This window comes from Phoxinus phoxinus (genome assembly GCF_949152265.1).
Source record: "Phoxinus phoxinus genome assembly, chromosome: 10".
In the NCBI taxonomy this organism is placed as follows: Eukaryota; Metazoa; Chordata; class Actinopteri; order Cypriniformes; family Leuciscidae; genus Phoxinus; species Phoxinus phoxinus.
Window position 1 is genome coordinate 25,501,845 of NC_136885.1, and position 19,049 is coordinate 25,520,893.

Consider the following 19,049-nt stretch of genomic DNA (forward strand, 5'->3'; position numbering starts at 1 on the left):
TGGGCAGGACAAGGGGTTATAGGTTTATGATAGCTCTGAGTTTCTGGAATGCCCTTGCTTGACAGATATATTACTGTTTGGTTTTTAATATAGGCCTTTAAAAATCACACAAATGACATAAGGTTACTGGCCAGTAGCTGAGCTCAAGACCTTGGAATGTCTCTAACCAATGTATGGTTTCTATACACAGACGCTAATACAAATTAAGAGGAGCTCCCATGTGAATTACATTATTATAGTATATTACTCAGATTTCATCTACATTTTCATGTTCAATTAATAGAAGTTGTTTGCTTGATTCCATTGGTGGGTAGTCTGGATTGTGGGAAATCTTATTTATGTTTTACTCCGTGTTCTGTGACAGCGGGAAATGTTTTGGAGGAGTATTCCTTGAAACATAGGAAACCATTTAAGAGATTTAAAACTTATAATTTCAGGTTTTACCAAGGATGTTAACAACTCGTCTGAATACTAGATCCTTCCAGGAAGAGGTTTCTCTTGAATGTTTGGTTCTCACTCTCAAAATTCAACCACAAAACCCTGTAAAGTGTGGATATGGGAAAATTAACAGTCATCCCACTATTTACAATATCCAGTTTGAGCTGGCAGTACAAAATGTCAATATGAAAGATTTGAAGGTCCTAACACATGAGAGAAATCTAAAGACAAGGACACAATTGTCTCCTTTCTTCAGGGATAAGAGGACATTTTATCATAAGTGGTTATAATGGAGGCATTTTACAATTTACACTTGATTTAATTTGGTGTAATTTGATGAAGTTTTCTTTTAAACCATTAAAGAGTGGCAATAAAACCTCAATAGCAAAATAGTTCTGACGCAGAGGATCAGACTTTGTAACGTTAAGAGAAAAACTTTATTGCCACTGGTGTAATTTAATTAATTTCAATAAACTCTTTGGTAACATTATACAAGAGGATAACTAAACACCTTTCTGAGGCAATCGCTGAGTCTATTTATTGTTAGCAAATAAGTAAACTCAAGATAACTATTTTAGGGTTTCAGTAATATAATCTCTAAAATGGCTAAACACAAATTTCATAATTTCATTTACAACAATTGCTCAGTGTTTTCTGCGGTTGCCTGCATTATTACAAGGACAAAGGCACTTTCTTTAATCTTGCACGAGGTTCTTTATTTTGTATCTTCATCCAAGTATTACATTATAAACATGACTACATAGTGAAAACGGATCTCAAAGCAACATTTACCTCTTTGTTATGCATGCATTTAAGTGCCTGAAGTGTTTCCATAGCAAACTCTTGTAAATATCATGTAGCAATAATTTGTTCATCCATTACTGTGAGTGTGACAACAGTGTTTTTCAATTATTTTGCACAAGAGGCAACCCACTCCAGTGGACTTACAGTAGGCCTACATGCATCAGGTTTTTTTATGGTCATTATTTCTGAAAATCATTTACATTTCCTCCACTCTTCTTTTTTCCATCACGACTGATTTTATTATTAAACACAGTAATGTTCTCAACAGCATTCTGTGAAAGTGATATTTTATATTTTAGTTTATTTTATATTTTATAGAGTTATTTCTATAGCTTGTTTCATATTTTTTTTCACCACATTCATCACAAAAAAATTTGATAAATATCACAAAACAAATATCATATAGGTTATAATAAATAATTACTCTTTTAAATAGCCTATGTCATAATTTTCTTTTTATCAAGGATTTACATAGCCTATGGTGAAAATAAAATCTACGGCATTTGAAAAGTAGCAAATAATGATGAACTTTCCAAGACAGTTGAAACGTTTCCATTGATGAAAGTTTCCAAGACAGTTTCAATGTGACCATTATACAAAAAAAAAAAAAAAAAAAGTTAAAAATCAACTCCATGACATAAAGCAAAACGTTGAATATTTGCCCATATGTTTGAATAAACTATAGCCTACTGAATCTACACAGGATTTGTTTTTTTTTTTTTTTTTTTTTTTTTTTACCTTTTGAAAAACATAGGCTACCTGTTCTCTATTCTAATTGTTAGTCTGGTTTTGACAAAATAAATAATTTCAGCTCTGTTTAATTAACCTGGTCTAAAATATGCTCCATCCCCCATACGGCTATACGGAGAGAGAGAGAAAGTTGTTTATTGTCATGGTGTCGATTCATCCTCCGCAGATATGGCTGTTTTAAGTAGGCTAACAGGTATTTGTGCTGGGCTACTTCCATTATACGCTCTCTTGCGTCCTAAGCTAGCGGCAAACAACAGGCCAGACAGATAACAATGCAAACTGCCTCAATTTTAAGATCATTTAATGTAACTTCATTCAGGAAAGAAGGAAGACCGTTTTCATCCACTGGGGCGGGAGCTTGTGACTCACTCAACTTCCTCTGTAGTAGCGCATGGAAGAGTTGAGCGCGAGCATTCTCTCATTCGGTGCTTTGAGAGAGAGCTGAACACTTCTGCACACCCGTGAGGGGCAACAGGACTACAGATCTATTAAACAGGCCAACCAAACTGACCCCAGCGCACTCAACACGGACAGACAATACTGAAAGAGTTTTGACAGGGTAAGCGCACTTTTTCCTTTTCTTTCTTTACTGTCATTTGAAATTAGAAACTCACGTGACACAGAGCTAATGATTATCAACCCGTTTTTCATTCAAACCCAGCGGGTAAAAATCGATGAATAGTCCGCCTATGAATGTTTTCATTCATCCAGGTTATGGTAGAGTATCCTGAAGAAGTGTAAAGTGTACTGTTGACCTCAGTGAATTAAAATACAGGCATTTTTTACTAAATTTGAACACCTATCACCTGTTGAAACCTTACTTATTTTGAGCTTTAGTGTAAAATACAATAACTGCTGAACCAGCACAGTACCAAAAAGACCATTCATTCTTGAGTGAGAGAAAATAGACTAATTTATTAAATGCAAGCCCTTTCAATGTCATCTTTAACTCTCCCTAAAGTCAGAGTTTAATGACATGCCCGTGGTGAACTTTTTGTATACTCTAGTCTACACACTTGTACTTCTCACAGGAATCTGGGACACGTGTCACAACATGACAGTTGTTTGTTAAGTTTTCTGACAGTCAAACCTCATGTCTTCATCGGCATTAAATGTATGCATGCGGATAACCATTAGAAAAACAGGCATGCATGCCGTGGGGGGCCTGACATATTCCTGAGTTTTGTCAAGAGCAGATCCAGGTTGGAACTTGATCGCTCATCTTTGAACACACCTCATCCCAGAACATGTTGCATTCCAAGGCGTAGTGAACACAGTCTGAATAGCTGCTCATAAGGTCCCTGTTGCAAGTTACAGCTCACTTTTTTTGCCCTGTGAGGTAATACTATATACACCCATTGAGATTGATAATAGTATTTCAAAATCTGTGCAGTGTTTATAGAAAATACCCTTGAGTTAAACATAAAACAGGAAATGGGTTACACATATCAGTAAATGATCATAAAGACACACCTTGAGTAATTGGAAAAAGGTGAGTGGAGATATTTTATCTATCAATGGGTGGGTCCTCTCTTGATATATCAGATCCGCTGATGACTAAACTCCTTTGGCAGAGATTTCTGACTCTGGAAAGGTCTTGACTAGACAGACACCAGGGCAAAAACTGCTCTGAATAGGTCAGGGAAATTTGCAGGAAGAACAAATCTGGGTTCTCTACTCATTTCCTCTTTCTTTTCTATTTTCAAGCCCTGCTGCTGTGACTGGCATCCTGTAGTAGACCTGGCTTGCAGGTCATTGAGTTTTTAAATTTTAAAGTGTTTCTTAAAGAGTTGGACACACTTTAAGTGCAGCATGGCATGTGCTGACATGCATGTGTGTGTGTGCGTGAGAAAAAAAGCAGAGCAGAGATCTTTGAGGTGCATCACTGTGCCTTTTGGTGCATTAAGAAGCCTTTGAAACTGCTTACCTCAGAGCCAGATTCCCATAGTGTCTGCCGCCAGCCCTCTACCATTCCATTCCCATTCATTATTCCAAGAGGGAGAGCTCAGAGGCGCTTGTGGAGGAACAAAATCATCCCTTTGAAACTTAAGTTCCATCCCTTTCATTAACATGCCACAAGCTTATTATGTAATCAATTAAATTATTATTTTAAAAGTTTCAGAAAGAGTAGACATTTCTTTATTTATTTTTTTATTTAATTAATACTTTTATTCAGCTCATTAATTGATAAAAACTGACACTAAAGATGTTGTTGTTACAAAAATTACTATTTTTTTTTTTAAATAAATTATGTTCTTTTGACCTTATTCATCAAAGAATCCTGAAAAAAGTGTATGATGGTTTACACAAAAACATTAAACTTCACAACTGTTTTAAACATTCAAATCAGCATATTAGAGATATCTGAAGACTGGAGTAATGGGTGCTTAAAATTCAGGAATAAATGACATTAAAAATATATATTAAAACTGTTGTTTTAAATTACAACAACAGATTTTATCGCTTTTACCAACATTGGGGCCTGTTACTTAAGTAAATTGGTGAGTGTTTGAGACGTCTTTACACACACACACACACTAACTAACTAACTAACTAACTAACTAACTCACACACACACACACACACACACACACACACACACACACACACACTTATATATATATATATATATATATATATATATATATATATATATAATTCGTGTGTAAAATTCGTACATATTTTAAAGTTTATTTACTGCAACTTCTCCCTGTTCACCATATTCTATACATGGAAAAACTGCTTCATCAAAAGTGGCTTGTGAATAACTCATCATGTCCATCAAAGAAATCAAAATTCTCAAATTGGGCCGTATTTCATTTGTGCAAACCACAACAGGGCTTCCTCTTAAGAACCGTGGTTTCTGAAGTGTCCTGCTGTGCCAACAAAATTCAGTCTTGTTATTTTTATGATGAATCTTTTTTTTTCTTGTGGTTCCGAAATCCCTGCACCCTTTGGTAGTATGTAAGGTCCATAAAGTCCAAAAAGTCCATAAAATGTGATGTTGTCATCTCAGAAGTGAATTTCTTGGTGTCTGGAATATTCAGACCCATCAGAAACTGAAGGAGATTGAAAATGACTGTAGTCTTGATCATGGCCACATTCTTTGGAAACACTGCCTTATGCATGGGCTGTTGTTCATCGGGGATAGGACTGAGTGCAATGCATTTTGGGATGCAGTATTCCATATAGTAAGCTCCATTGAATACCGCTTACTTGGCAATTGTAGTATACAAAAAATGTCATACTGTGCTCACTATACATAGGCTACTATATACAGCAGCCTTAGAAAGAGTAGTGTGGTATATTATGCTATTCAAAGCCTACCAGTTGCTTGGTCACTATACAAACACTGAATGTAGTTGTCCATTCACAAGAGTTAACAGCATACAAAAGAGTGAACAAGTGTGTCCAAGCCATAAACATTTATCAGACCATCCACATGCAAATCCATTGGACTTGAACACCTGTTTGTCAATAAAGCAGCTCTGTAACCAAATGTGCAAGAAAACTCAAAGCCAGAGACAATGAACCCTTTAATTAATCTCTAATAAGAGTGCCAGAGGAAGCAATGTGAATTCAAATGTCTTGAAAGAATAACACATGCCTGTACACTGCATCTACTGTGTTCTTTACATCATCATGAGTTAGTGTGTTGACTCTGGGACCATCCCATATACTGTATATCACAAACTCACTGTGTGCAAATCTCAATCATTATCTCAGGATTCAGACTTGTTGTGTTCTACTGCCACATGTGCCACATTTCAGTTCAAACAGCTCATGGGGGACATATGACTGGTTGTTTGGGGACTTTGAATCAAAGGAAGTCACTGCTGGTTTCCTGCGGGGGACTCCAGGTGCATCTGTGATCCAGTGAGATGGTGGTTTCCTCCCGGACTGGGGAGAATGAATGGATGAAATGAGATCCTCACAGCCTGGGCCCCAAGAGATGCGACCCGCTGCTCGGTGTGCTATCGGTTCGCTTGTACTGTTTATTTACCTTTCCCCTCTCTTCCTCTCGCAAGCCTTATTGTCCTTCACAGACGCTTGGTGTCTTGCTCTGAGCCACTTGTTTTAAACCCTTTTGTCTGTCTTTCTTCCGGTCATTTCTCTACAACACTCATAGTTTGCTCCAATATGCTGCTCTGTGTCACTGTAAGCACCAAGAGGTCAAGATTTGACCAGTTGAACCCATTCCGATAATGGTTCTCGCATATGCATTCTTCCGCCAATGCGGATGGAACTCGTTTCTTGTGGTGCAGCAATACCATTAATAAATCAATAGTGCAGAACATACAGTGTCATTTGTATGGAAATCAGACAACACTGATTGTGCAGAGCAGCTTTGTTTTAGTGAATCAAAACCATATATATGCAACTAGTCTAGTCCGATTCCCGGACAAATGGCTCTGAGTCAAAAAAATGTTTAGCAAATTAAATACAAACAGTTTACCTACTGTGTTTTGTTATACTTAAATGAATAATTTGGCAAAGAATGAAAATGTGTTTTTAATTTACTCAACCTCAGGCTAAAATGTAGGTGACTTTCTTTTTCTTTTTATTATTTTATGAATCACCAAGGACTCTAGGTTCAGCTAAAATCATCTTTAGTGTTCAGTTGAAGAAAGAAAGTCACCTACATCTTGGATGGCCTGGGGAAGAGTAAAGTAACAGCAAATTTAATTTTTTGGGTGAACTATTCCTTCAAGGCTTGAGAGACTTAAATCAGTGCAGTAACCAACAATGTGAAGTGTTTCATAAAAGTAATTGAATGTATTTTATCTTAGTATTGCTATTTAATTCCAATTGTTAATTCCAATTGTTCAATTCTATTACAATTCACTTCTACGCTTCTAAAAAAAAGACTGCACAAAGTCTTTGTAAACATCATTTTTAATAATGGTTTTACATTTATTACCTAAATTATCTCATCATTTGAAAATTATGTTTTTCCACCAAATATTTCTTAGTCAAATATGCTAAAAGAAGACGGAACCAGTACTGGAATCTGGAAGTCCTTATAATTCTCATCCATACCGGTCATTCAAAACTTGCTGAATCAGACCTTACGAGTGTGGTTAGGCAATGCCACATGGCATGTGTCTGGATACATGGCTTGCGTCAGTAAACATCTGTTGGTTACATGGATTAAGCAATTGCAGTTTTTCTAATGGATCATGCATATTATGTCTGTTATACCAACTGTATCTCAACTAGCAGATGGTACTGTGCAATCTATCCATCCACACTCTTTTGTCACCCAGACACAGTCCCTGAGTCACCTTTGACGCGCCTAATCTCTATACAGATCTAGGAATCCAGTCACCTTGGAGGTGTGGGCTGTGAGAGGCACTATATGCTGTCCCGTCACAGGGTTGGGTTTTCACTCCTTTTCTCGTACACATATCACCAACTCCCAAGTGGAAATTTTCCCAAATCTGTCAGAGAGATGCATTCAACCTGACAATGAATACCCACACTGGAATGTAAACACTGGTCTGTACTTGTAACAGTCACATAAAATGTGTCTAGTTGGCATTCACCAAGCTATGACTGTCAAACCTACTGTAACATACTATCAGAATGAGAATGAAATAACTGCAGAGAGTTTCCTGTAAAATCTGGATCCAGTGCAAATAAAACATGTAGTTGAGGGATGGTGGAAAACCAAAGCCATGATGCACTGCTATAGAAATCACAATGTATTCATAATTTTTTTTCTTCAATTTAAAAATAAAATAAAGCATAAATTAAGCATAATTTCTTAAAAAAATAAAAATGATAAAACACAGGATATCTTTAAAAATTTATAATATTGTTTACAGATTATGATACATTGCAGATGCAACACTAATACAAAGCATATCTTGAGAAATAATGGCACATTATAAATAGTGAGACACATGGTTTGAAACAAATCATCATCTTCATGGCTGGGAGTTTTTGCTACATTGGTTGGTGACTCACCACATGCTGGAAACTTACGGTTTAAACATCTGTCCTGCAGGCTGATTATTTTGACTTGATTCATTCTTGCTGATAAATGAAACTTTTTTTTAAAAATGTTCCGTCAGTTGTGCCACCTTTCCATCTTGATGAAATTAGTAAGGTCTTTGCACTCTGCACGGAGAACCATTATCAGTGACATCAGTTTGAAATATATATATATATATATATATATATTTTTTGTTGTTGTTGTTTTTTATTCTGGAAGAAGAAAACAACAAGAAAATTGAGAGGTCAGAGAGAGCAGCAGTAAAAAAAAAGTGTACAACATTTCAACACTTTATATTAAAAAGTTAAAGAGGGTATAGTGTTATGTATTTAGATTTATGCTTCAAGCTAAAAAAGTATAAATTGCTTTTTCAATTTCGACATGATTTATACTACTGTATGTTCCATTAAACAAGGAAAATAATTGCTCCACATAGCACTGTAAAATGCTTTCACTGTCACCATGTCTCTCACACATGCTCAGTTACAAACAGCACTTGAGCTGTAATTTGTCAAGTAGGGTCAATGTGATCCAGTAAAAGCTATGCTGGATCTTCAGTGCTAACAGCATGGAAGCATGAAGAGAATAGTATGTGTAGGAAAAAATGAAAACAAATTTAGATTTGAAACCACTGGTTACTAATCCTCGTCAGCGGCCCAGCTGTTTAGCTTTTTACTGGGCCTGAAATCATCAAGAGGAGCCATTCATTATCCAAGAAGCAATTTAAGGATTAATCACAATCATTACATCTTACACGTGCAATATCCCACCGCAGTTCCTGTTTTTGTACAGGGCTTATCTTAATAAAGCTCGGAATCTCCCCATGCGCACACATGCTCAAATCCACATGTGTAAGCAGACACATTTAAGCACATTATAGGGTGCCAAGTCAGGATTGTAAGTGCTGATCACTTCCCAATGCTTAATTAGCCTCCACATCTGTAAGAGATGAGAGCAAATGGCTGTGACATAATTTCTGATGAGAGGAAATCTGACTCAAGTGTTTCCATTCAGTGTTTTTTTGCATCTGTTTTGTATTTGTATGTAGGGATGAATGACTAATTTCGGTTGCGTTTGGGCTTCTAAACAAACTTTGACTTCGACAGCATACAAGCTGTCATAATCTTTTATTGAACACCATGAACCGGCTCACCCTAGCTGACCTACAGAGCACACTGCAGTGGAATGCATAAAAAAACCAATGCTCACTATGATCGCTTCTGAAATTTTTAGCCTCCTTACACTCCGATTTATACAGATGTTTATGTGGTGCACAGCTGTGCAAGAGTGTTTCCCTCTAAAGTAAACAGCTGCAAGATACTTGCATCATGAAGAAATCTGGTAGTGCAATGCAGATGCTTGTGTGAATGGTCAAATGCACTTCTAGGTTTGAATGTAAACCCATTCAGTTTGTCTTAAGAGAACATGCTGGACAAAGACTACATTCACACTGTCAGTCCAAATCCAACTATTTGTGTATATCCGGTTGGAATCTAATCTAAATGATTGACTCATTACTGTTCAGATCGGATTTGTGTGTATGTTCTTCATTTTCCAAAATGTCTACATTGGCAACGACGTTGCGTTGGTAGGACTACTCCAAAAAAAATATTTGCACTTATAAACGTTCGTCAACCAATCAGAATCAATTATTCAACAGCCCCGCATATACATGTATTTCTGCTGTGGTATTGAAATTGGTATTGGTAGCCACCAGTTTTGGTAGCGTGACAACCCTTGAGGTTTTGAGGAGATTTATTTTTTTGCAATGTTCCATGGAGCAGTAGGGAGAGCGGAGGTAGCTGTCGCCTTCTTTGAAGGAACACCTCAAAAGTCTTTCGCTGACCATGGCTCGGCACTTCACAGAAGCCCATAAATGGGAGAAAGTGTCCGTGTTGTGTCTATAAAAGGATGTCGGCTATAGTGGATAGAAAGATGAAGATGATTTAGTGCAGAGGGCCTGGATAAGAGCAGAGGAGTGGGAAAGCAAAGACACTTGTTGACAAGGCTGCCTTGAGCAAAACCTTGTGAATACAAACACAGAGCCGCTTTGAATGCTTCGATGACTTGTTTTCTGTTGACGTTTAGCACATGAATTATGAATTACATTTTAAACGCACTTCTCAGCCATTGTCATATTTTGACAGAGGTTCCAATGGTGTCAAAACGTGATCGCTCCCATTATAATCTATAGCGCTGTCTACACTGCATGTGTGCAACGTTTTGACTCTTGTGATTTTGACAGCTAGGTTGATTATAATGGGAACCATCCAGTGTTATTGCATTATGTCACATCCTGTGCATTAAAGATGTTCCCTTATAGCTGCAGAAAATTTTTAAGAGAACGTAGGAACATTTAAATAGTTCTGCATCTCTTGTCTAGAGACGATTGGCATTTTTCCAAAACATTCAAGTCATACAGTAAACCACATAAACTTTATGACATGACTAATAATGTCTCTCAAGAAAAGAATTTAAAGCTGTCCTGTATTATGAATTTTCCCAAATAGTAGGTCTTAGGAGGAGTTAGAGAGGAATTAAATTGACTGAATTGGAATGAAGGGTTCTTCAATGGAAACAATAACATTGTGTTTCTCCCCATGGCATGAAGTTGCCGTTCTTTTATATACAAGAGACCGAAGGATAGCGAACCAATGCAGGAAAATAGATGAAATGCATAATTACACAAAACAAGAGCCAGATTGCCTAAACTCAAGTGCAGGAGTGCTGACACTAAAAGCCATTGCCTCACTCTGAAAATATCCAACTGCTGAATGTTAATCTTAAAAGCCTTTTTCATAATCGTATACTGTTTATGATTATGAAAAGAGAGAAAAAAAATTAAACTGAGAAGATTGGAAATGTGTACTGATATTTAACAATGTACATTATGCTATTATTCTATGTGAAGGAATAAATCAATCCTATTAAAACAAAATGCCTTGACTTTGAACTAGCCTGTTAGCTCAGCCCAAAAAACTGCAGTCTTTCCTATTAATACGCAGCTGTCATGACAAAATCTATATATTTGGATGATCTATGATGAGATTTTCAGAAAGCCATGTGCAGAACCTGGCGCCACTCGCCACCTAAGACCGATGTCTTTACGTCTGGCTTTGGGTCTGTTTGGCTGTCTGCATATTCATTTATCTGTGGTGAGTTGCTCCACTTGGCCTAAAAAATGCACAACTGCACAGTGGAACTCAGTTTGTCAAGTAAATCAACCAGGTTTGTTTTAGTAAGTGGAACAGATGGAGTTTATAAAGGGTTGTGGGGTTTAATGAGGTTGGGAACATCATGGCAGAAAGCGGCGTATAGTAAGAGAGGTTTTCGAGGGAGGTGCCCAAGTTTGATAGACACTTAGATGAGGCCTTCTGATTTGATATCTGCATAATTATACCGTCTTATCTGCATTCACCATACTATCCATGCATACGTTTTTTTTCCACTCAAGAAACAACATACATTTTATCACTTGCAACAAACAAGGCACCGAAGACAAATGGTGTTTTTGCATGGATGCATGATAAAGAGAGTCCCACGTGACACTGTGAGATAAGACCATGATGAATTGCCCTTCTTATCCTCTGCAAAGTCAAAGAAAATTTTTTTTCCAACTTATCCCATCGGACTTAAAATCGCATAAGCAATCAATGTAGAGTATTACAGTACTTACTTCATGGCCTAAAACATCCTTATGACATGACAACTCAGCAGAAATTGATGCCACACGATAGAATATATGTGCGGTTATCGCTAAATTGGCATATTAAATTATGCTACGCTAAGTATCGTGCTAATTTTAGTCCTAGTTAATCTAAAGTTAAGGACTAGCTAATGTATTGTACAAAGTACATGAAATCAATAGTGTGTCTGTTTAACGTTTGCCAAGTTAACCTACCGTTGATCCAGCAACTAAACAGAGGCACCATGGGCACTGCAGAAGAGAGCGACAGAGGTTACCCATAAATGCCTTACCCACCTTGGGACTCTACAACATTGTTTTGTCCCTTAACCTAATTTCAAGACATCAGAGATTCAGACCAAGGTTGCCAAATAACAGACACAGCCACATATATCACATTTTAGCATTCGTTTTTATTGTAACTGAATTGAGTAGTTTGATAATCGAGGAACCAGCTAATTAAACGACAGTCACGGCCCTTACAGGCAGCCAATGAGTGCAGAAGCCTGAACCCAGAGTCTATGAGGTAATGCCTCTCTCCCAGCCCCCTCGTTTTGAGAATGACAGAAGGGATTTTGGGGGATGGTGGAGCGGATGGCGGGGGCACAACTGTTTGATTTATGGTCACCTTTGAAGTGAGATCATTCCTGCAGCGTGGCCAGTGCTCTGCTTTCTGGTGCCTGGAGCCCAGTCCCCTGTGAATGGAAATGGGGAAAAAAAGACCCCTGGAGGTCGCCAACACCCACAGCCGTTTGCATGCAAAGTATATGCTTCCCCATTTTATGGCAATTTATAGGCATGCGTCTAGCCATGTGCTAAAGTTTTTTTTTTTCTGGGTTTGCTTTTCTGCATGTGACATTTATCTTGAAGGTTACAGAAAAACGTGGCAGGAAAGAAAGAGAAGATGGGGAAAAGAAGGGAGGTGGTCTAGATGAGTCCTTGGAGAGTCATAAAAGAGAACCAAGGGAGACATGTTTAAGCCCAATCCAGCCACCAGTGGCGGTTGTGTTTTTCTTAGATCCTTCCACAGGAAAAAAAAAGTGTGTGTCTACATATACATGCAAGTCTATATTTAGGAGCATTCTTTTTCTGCAGTGACTTACTAAAACAATCTGACTAATTATTTGCTTGTATATTAGCCAAATATATGTGTGATACTTTCATTTTGATATGAGCACAGTTTAACTTCATGGAGAATAAATAATAAGTGATTAGCATTTTAATATTTTGCAATATTGACTGGCTACTTGTTACTACTGAACATGGTAGGGATGCACTGACATTAAAAGTCTGGCCGATATTTCATGTTATGACCAATAACCAAAAAAGGCATGTATTAAAATTCTATAATATTTTGTCTAAAAACAGAAAAACATACAAATGAATATCATTCATATTAAATTACAATTATGTACAGTAAAGTATAACAAATATGGATATTCATTTTGAGATTGGCTAAAGATTACATTTAGCTTTTAATTAGTGTTTTTAAATACCTCTGTATTGAAAATCAAGTTTTTAATGTTGTTTATATGTCTATGTATGTTTTTAATATGCTTTAAGACAAACCATGTGCAAATTCTAGTAATAGTAATAAGTAAATCAGTTCCCAGGGATAATGGTCAGTTTTGAAGTCATTATAAGTTGCAGAATTCCACTACTGACCAATCAGAATCAAGTATTCCAGAGCGCAAAGGAATAGTTTTTCTCTCATATACCGCTGGGAATTAGACCTGACAGTTTTGTGTAGCTCATTTCCCAACTGTATCACATTATATAATCTTATCTAGTCTGTTGGATTAGGAGTGGGCCAATGTGGGGTTATGGTTATACGCTGTGGAAAGCAACCACCAACTGAGTTAGAGAAAAGATGTGTGTATGCAGCTGCTCGTAGTGTCGGCCCCTCCTGAACAACTACCCCATTGTTTCTAGATCTTCTGCTGCGTTTATTTTAGTTTTGGTGTGCGCGCATCGCCATTATCATTCTCCCTGTCTCTGTCTTGCATTCTGTTTTTGTTACTGACAAATTGTGTTTGTTTGTCTAGCTGTCAGATGCTGTGGGCAGATCTCTGAATGAAGGGCTATAGGAAGACGCCCCCTGAGAAAAATGAGACTTTCAGTTGATATACAGGGTTGCATTTTTTACTGGGACTTATAGAAATTCAGATGTCTTATAGATTAGGTTTGGGATCAGCTGACATAAAGGAAGACCCCCACAATGCAGCTGAGCTATAGGTCACTTAACAACAGGAAGCCACTCTAGTTTATGTTGTATTGCCAACAGCAGGACAAAAGACAATGGACATCAGACCTTTATGGCTAAAAAAAAAAAAAAAAAAAAACCTTTTGACATTTGCACTTCTTTTTTATTTTATTTTATTTCTATTAATTTTTTTCCGTAATTAATTTTAAAATATAATTACAAAATTGTCTTGGAAAAAAATGTGCAACACTGTGTACTAGCTCAGTTTCCACAAAAATGTTAAGCAGCACAACCATATTCCACATAGACAATAATAAGAAATGTTCCTTGATCAAATCAGCATATTAGACTGATTTCTGAAGGATCACGTGACACTAAAGACTGCAGTAATGGTAGCTGAAAAAACAGCTTTGTGTCACATTAATGAAATTAAATTTGCTGTCGATTTTCTTTAAAAAATATTTGTTAAATCTTACAGGCCCCAACAGTATTGTGTATACAAATATAGAAGTAGCTTAATGCAAATGAAGCGAGACCATATATAATCAAGTTATAGTTAGTAAATAAGGGCTGATGGATTCAACAGAAGCATGTACCATTGATTAACCACCTCTGAGCTCAAGGTAGGTCTGTCTTTAAATGTTTATGAGTTACTGATAAAAATCTATTTCCCTATGGAGAAAATGAATGGGATTTTTACTTCTGGAACCAAACTGTTACAATACGTTTAACCAAACATCCTGTTTCAATAGTAAATATGCCAACACAGGAAAGAAACCCCATGTGCCCATACTCGCATGATGAAGGTAGATATCACTGATGGTAATTTTATTGCTCTGTGGAGCCAGGGCACTGTTTACATGTTGCCAAGGAGAAGAACCATAAACAAGATGGTAGAAAAATAAAAGGATAGTATCCTGGACTGACTTCTGATGCTAAATCATCCTGGACGCTTCCTACTTAGCAGGATCCCTTCACATGTTATGGCATTATGAGTTTTTTCCCTTTCTATCTGCTTACCTTTGCCAGGGACAAAAAGAGAAAATCTGTCTGTTTCCTGCTGCACTGCCAGTCTTTATTTTATACTAGGCTAAATACAATTTTCAAAAGCATTGCCTTCCATAAACAATAGTAATTCTGTCATCATTTACTCACCCTCATATTGTACCAAACTGTATGGCTTACTTTCTTCTGTAGCACAAAAAGTTGAACAACTATTTTGAATCTTACTGTGTTGAACACAAGGCAAGGCAAGGTAAGTTTATTTATATAGCACATTTCATACACTATGGCAATTCAAAGTGGTTTACAGAAAATGATTACAATAATCACAAAATAAAAGCAAGGAAGATTAAAAGTCTTTTAAAACAGGTATAAAAGAAATGAAAAGAGATATATGATACAGTTATAAAATGAATTAAAATAGTAAAAAGATGATTAATAGATAAACTTCTCATCTGGCAAAACAGCAGTGTATCATATTTTTCACAACTCCCAGTTTTACTCTGAGATTTTCCCATGGTGATTACACTGTGTCTGTGGTGTTCTTTTGGCGCGCCTAATAAATCTATTGGACGTCTCCGATGGACCCGATGTTCCCCTAAAATCGGACAGGAGGAGCTCCAGGTCTGACTCACGGGGTAACCTCGGGTTCACTGTCCCATCAGTCCGCACCCCAAAAACACATTTGTTCGGAAGCATAGGAATAGAATCAATCCAGTCCGCACCCCACAGAACCTCGAGTTTAATTACATCAAACTTAGTCCACCACAGACCCAGGCCATCAGCATGGGTTCATCTCTCAAGTTCCCCAATTAAGTTCAAGAACCACAAGAACCAATTCAGTGAATGATTCGCCAATTTTGGGTCGGTTCTTTACATGCATCTTTTAATCCGGTTCACAAATTAATTCACAAATTGGACTGATCTGATTCTTGAGTTCAGCTCAACAATCTAAAAAAATGTTTTAAGTGAATTATGGCTTAAATTTCAGTCTGTTTCTCGCACAAATCTATTGTACGGTTTCGGAAGCCTTGGAATATAGCACATAAATCATGTGTACTACTTGTATAGTGTTTTTTTTTTTTAGCTTTACAGCCATCACTATGACCTGTTGTTGGATAAAAAAAGACATGAATGAAGATTCTTTGAAATATGCTCAAAAGAAAGTCATACAAGTTTAGAACAACATTAGGGTGAATAAATACTGACAATTACAATTTTTAGGTGAAATCCTCCTATAAAATACTAGTGAAGAATGAAGACACAATGCATTATTTTCCTAGGTTGGCCATAGCGGCACCAAATTTGTGTTTTTGAGGGTTAATTGCTTGCAGATGCATGGACTGACCTAGAAACCACTGCTGCTCTAATTCTAGACTGACCTTGCTGAATTAGTAACTTTTCACTAAAGAACAAAGTGAGACAAAGACCACCTAGCTACTGTACCATTTTTTACCAATATTAGTCATTATGCCCATGCGGTGCTGTGGTTATGGTATAAGCCAGGTTTTAAACCCGCCCTTTCATGTGTTACGTGAATGCATTCTTATACTCTGCTGTGATGTGCAAAACAAGCACTATAAGAAAGATGTTCCTTCCATATGGGCTGCTTGCTACAAATGGAAACATTGTTAAGCAAATCTAGTATTAATAGAATGTACAGAAATCTAGAAATACAGATCAGAGATGTAAACCATTCAACAAAAGGAGAGCTTTAACCACTCCATGACCTAATTTAATTTCTGAGAACTTCACTTGATATCAAATGTCATTAGTTGGAGTCACAATACAAGTGGCAAAATTAGGGCAGTGCAAAATTCCCATTTTGGACCAAAGATAAAAGACACTTCCCACTAATATGGTACACTATGGTGATAAAGTATTAACATAATTAACCTATAATGAAAAAAAAAAGTCCAGTTAAAATACTTTTTCTTTTATTAATATTATGTTTACTGCATGTTTACCCTTTGCGTGGAAAGTATAAAAAACAAACTACAACACTTTCAGCTCGAGAAAGAATGTAGGAGATAGCACCAAAAACCTTGGAGACTAGACCTAACAGGCCTCATTGTGATGCCAACGAATATCAGTTGTGACTAGCAGAGAGAAGTACAAACACAGCAAGCAAATAGGAAAGGCCTTGAACCCCCTCACGGCCTGCTATGTTATGGCACATGAAGGAAAATCACAACTTGACTCAACTTATCGCAACTATGTTCCCACTGTTCTCATTGTTTTCATAACATTAAACAGGTCAGAGCACATCAACTTGACTTGGGTTCTCAGATATTTCTGTCCAAAGTTTTGGGGTGGAAAAGAGGCACAAAAGAGTGAAAACGACATATAAAGTTTTGGTAACATCGCGGATGAGTTCAGGCTCTTCAGTTATACTGTTGTCTGGTCAATGAACGACGTCTCAGTCAGTGCTGTCATTGGGCATTCCTGGGTTTGGAAAGGCGAACTTGAATGTTACGCTCAATCTACCTAACCAGCGATTTATTCTAACCATTGTAAATAATTTGTCATGTTGATGATGGAGCAGTGTGCTCAAGAACAGTTTCCATCAACAACATCAAAAGACATCTGATCAATGCAAGTGTTCCAGAGGTTAAAAAGCTCTCTGCTACAGCCTGTTGAAAAACCACCAGTGAAATTCAGGAGCCCACCCTTATCCTAAGGAAATGCTTTACAAATGCCCCTTGTGTTTGCCAGACCACCTTTCTGTGTCTTTATTTTTTACCCGGCATGGGGAAGAACGAGTCCAGACATCTGACGTGTAGCATTGCCAAGCCGCTGCAGCACTCTGCTCTAATCGTAGGGTTGTTCTAGAATATACAGAGCGGGACGGGCAGCATTCAGGCATCCAGTGTCCACACTTCACATCTGATGAGTGATCAGCCCAGCGTTGGTCCTACTCAATTCAAGTGTATTAGAGCTTCAATGGGAAAGAGTTACTTGTATTGCTATTTGAGTTTTTACTAATTTTCCTTTTTCTTTCCCCTTTACTTATCTTTTCCTCTTTCCTTTTCCCTTTGGTTTCCTTTTTCCTTCCTTTTTCTTTTCCCTTTACTTTCCCCTTTCCTTTTCCATTTGCTTTGCAATTTGCTTTCCTTTTCCTTTCCTATTTCTTTTTCCCCTTTCCCCTTTGCTTTCTTTTTTTCCTTTCTGTTTTATATTCCCCTTTTCATCTTTCTTTCCAATTTGCTTTACTTTCCTGTTTGCTTTTCTCTTTACTTTACACATTTTCCTTTTCTTTTTCCCTTTGTTTTGCTCTTTCCAATTCACTTTACTTTTCCCATTTCCTTTTCCCTTTGCGTTCTTGTTTCCTTGACTTTTCCATTTCCTTGCCCATTTGCTTTCCTATTTCCAATTACATTTACTTTACTTTACTTTTCCCATTTCATTTTCCCTTTGCATTCATTTTATTTTCCTTTCCATTCCCGTTTGATTCACTTTGCTTTTCATTTCCTCTTTTTTTCCATTCTGCCTCTCCTCTCTTGCATCATCCCTTAAAAGGAGCATGTGTTGATATTCACCTGACAGTATGTGACTTTAGGTTACAGTTCTCAGACATAAAAGCATAGGAGCATTCAGTTACAGACGTTTGATGACACATGGAGGACAGTGACGCCAATGACCATGTTTGGTCAAAACTTCTACTCGGCGAAGTCACTGGGAAACAGAAAAGCGATCGGGCTCATGGGATTACAATTGTTTTTGTTTGTTCTTGAAGCAATAATATACTCACTGCCTCTTTCTTACTGTCTTACATTATCCTCTGAACACCCTCCCCCAACAATGACCCAACAGCAGTCGTCTTTACCCCGGTTAAAAGAATACTTCTTGTTCTGACTCTCCACCGCTCTCATTTTGCATTATCCTCACCTTCTTTTAATGCAGCAAAGCTGTGAACATTTCATTCACCAGATCTTTCTCTGGTTTGTCTTGATCTACATGACCTGATACAACTCAAACCATACAAACCTCCTTTTTCTCTTCATCCCAGTCCACCCTTCATACTGTCAGTTTCTATCTTTGTATTCTTTTTGCCTCTGAAGCACTTACCGGCAAAAACCACAAAAAGTGAAGAAAAGACAGCCCTTCCTGCATTCTTCGGGCAATGACTCTCCAAACCTACTTTGGCACTCTGGAGTCAACTGCATACT

The 19,049-nt window shown here is 37.3% G+C and overlaps 1 protein-coding gene across 1 annotated transcript in view; it reads left to right on the forward strand.

Moving 5' to 3' along the window:
* Positions 1-2,101: 2,101 nt before the first annotated feature.
* The window catches only part of fhl3a (four and a half LIM domains 3a), a 37,652-nt gene continuing 20,704 nt past the window's right edge, over positions 2,102-19,049 (forward strand). Inside the window, exons 1-2 of the mRNA XM_079626296.1 lie at positions 2,102-2,185; positions 2,312-2,551. The gene's annotated coding sequence lies outside the window, so the exon portion shown is untranslated. The remainder of the gene's footprint in view (positions 2,186-2,311; positions 2,552-19,049) is intronic.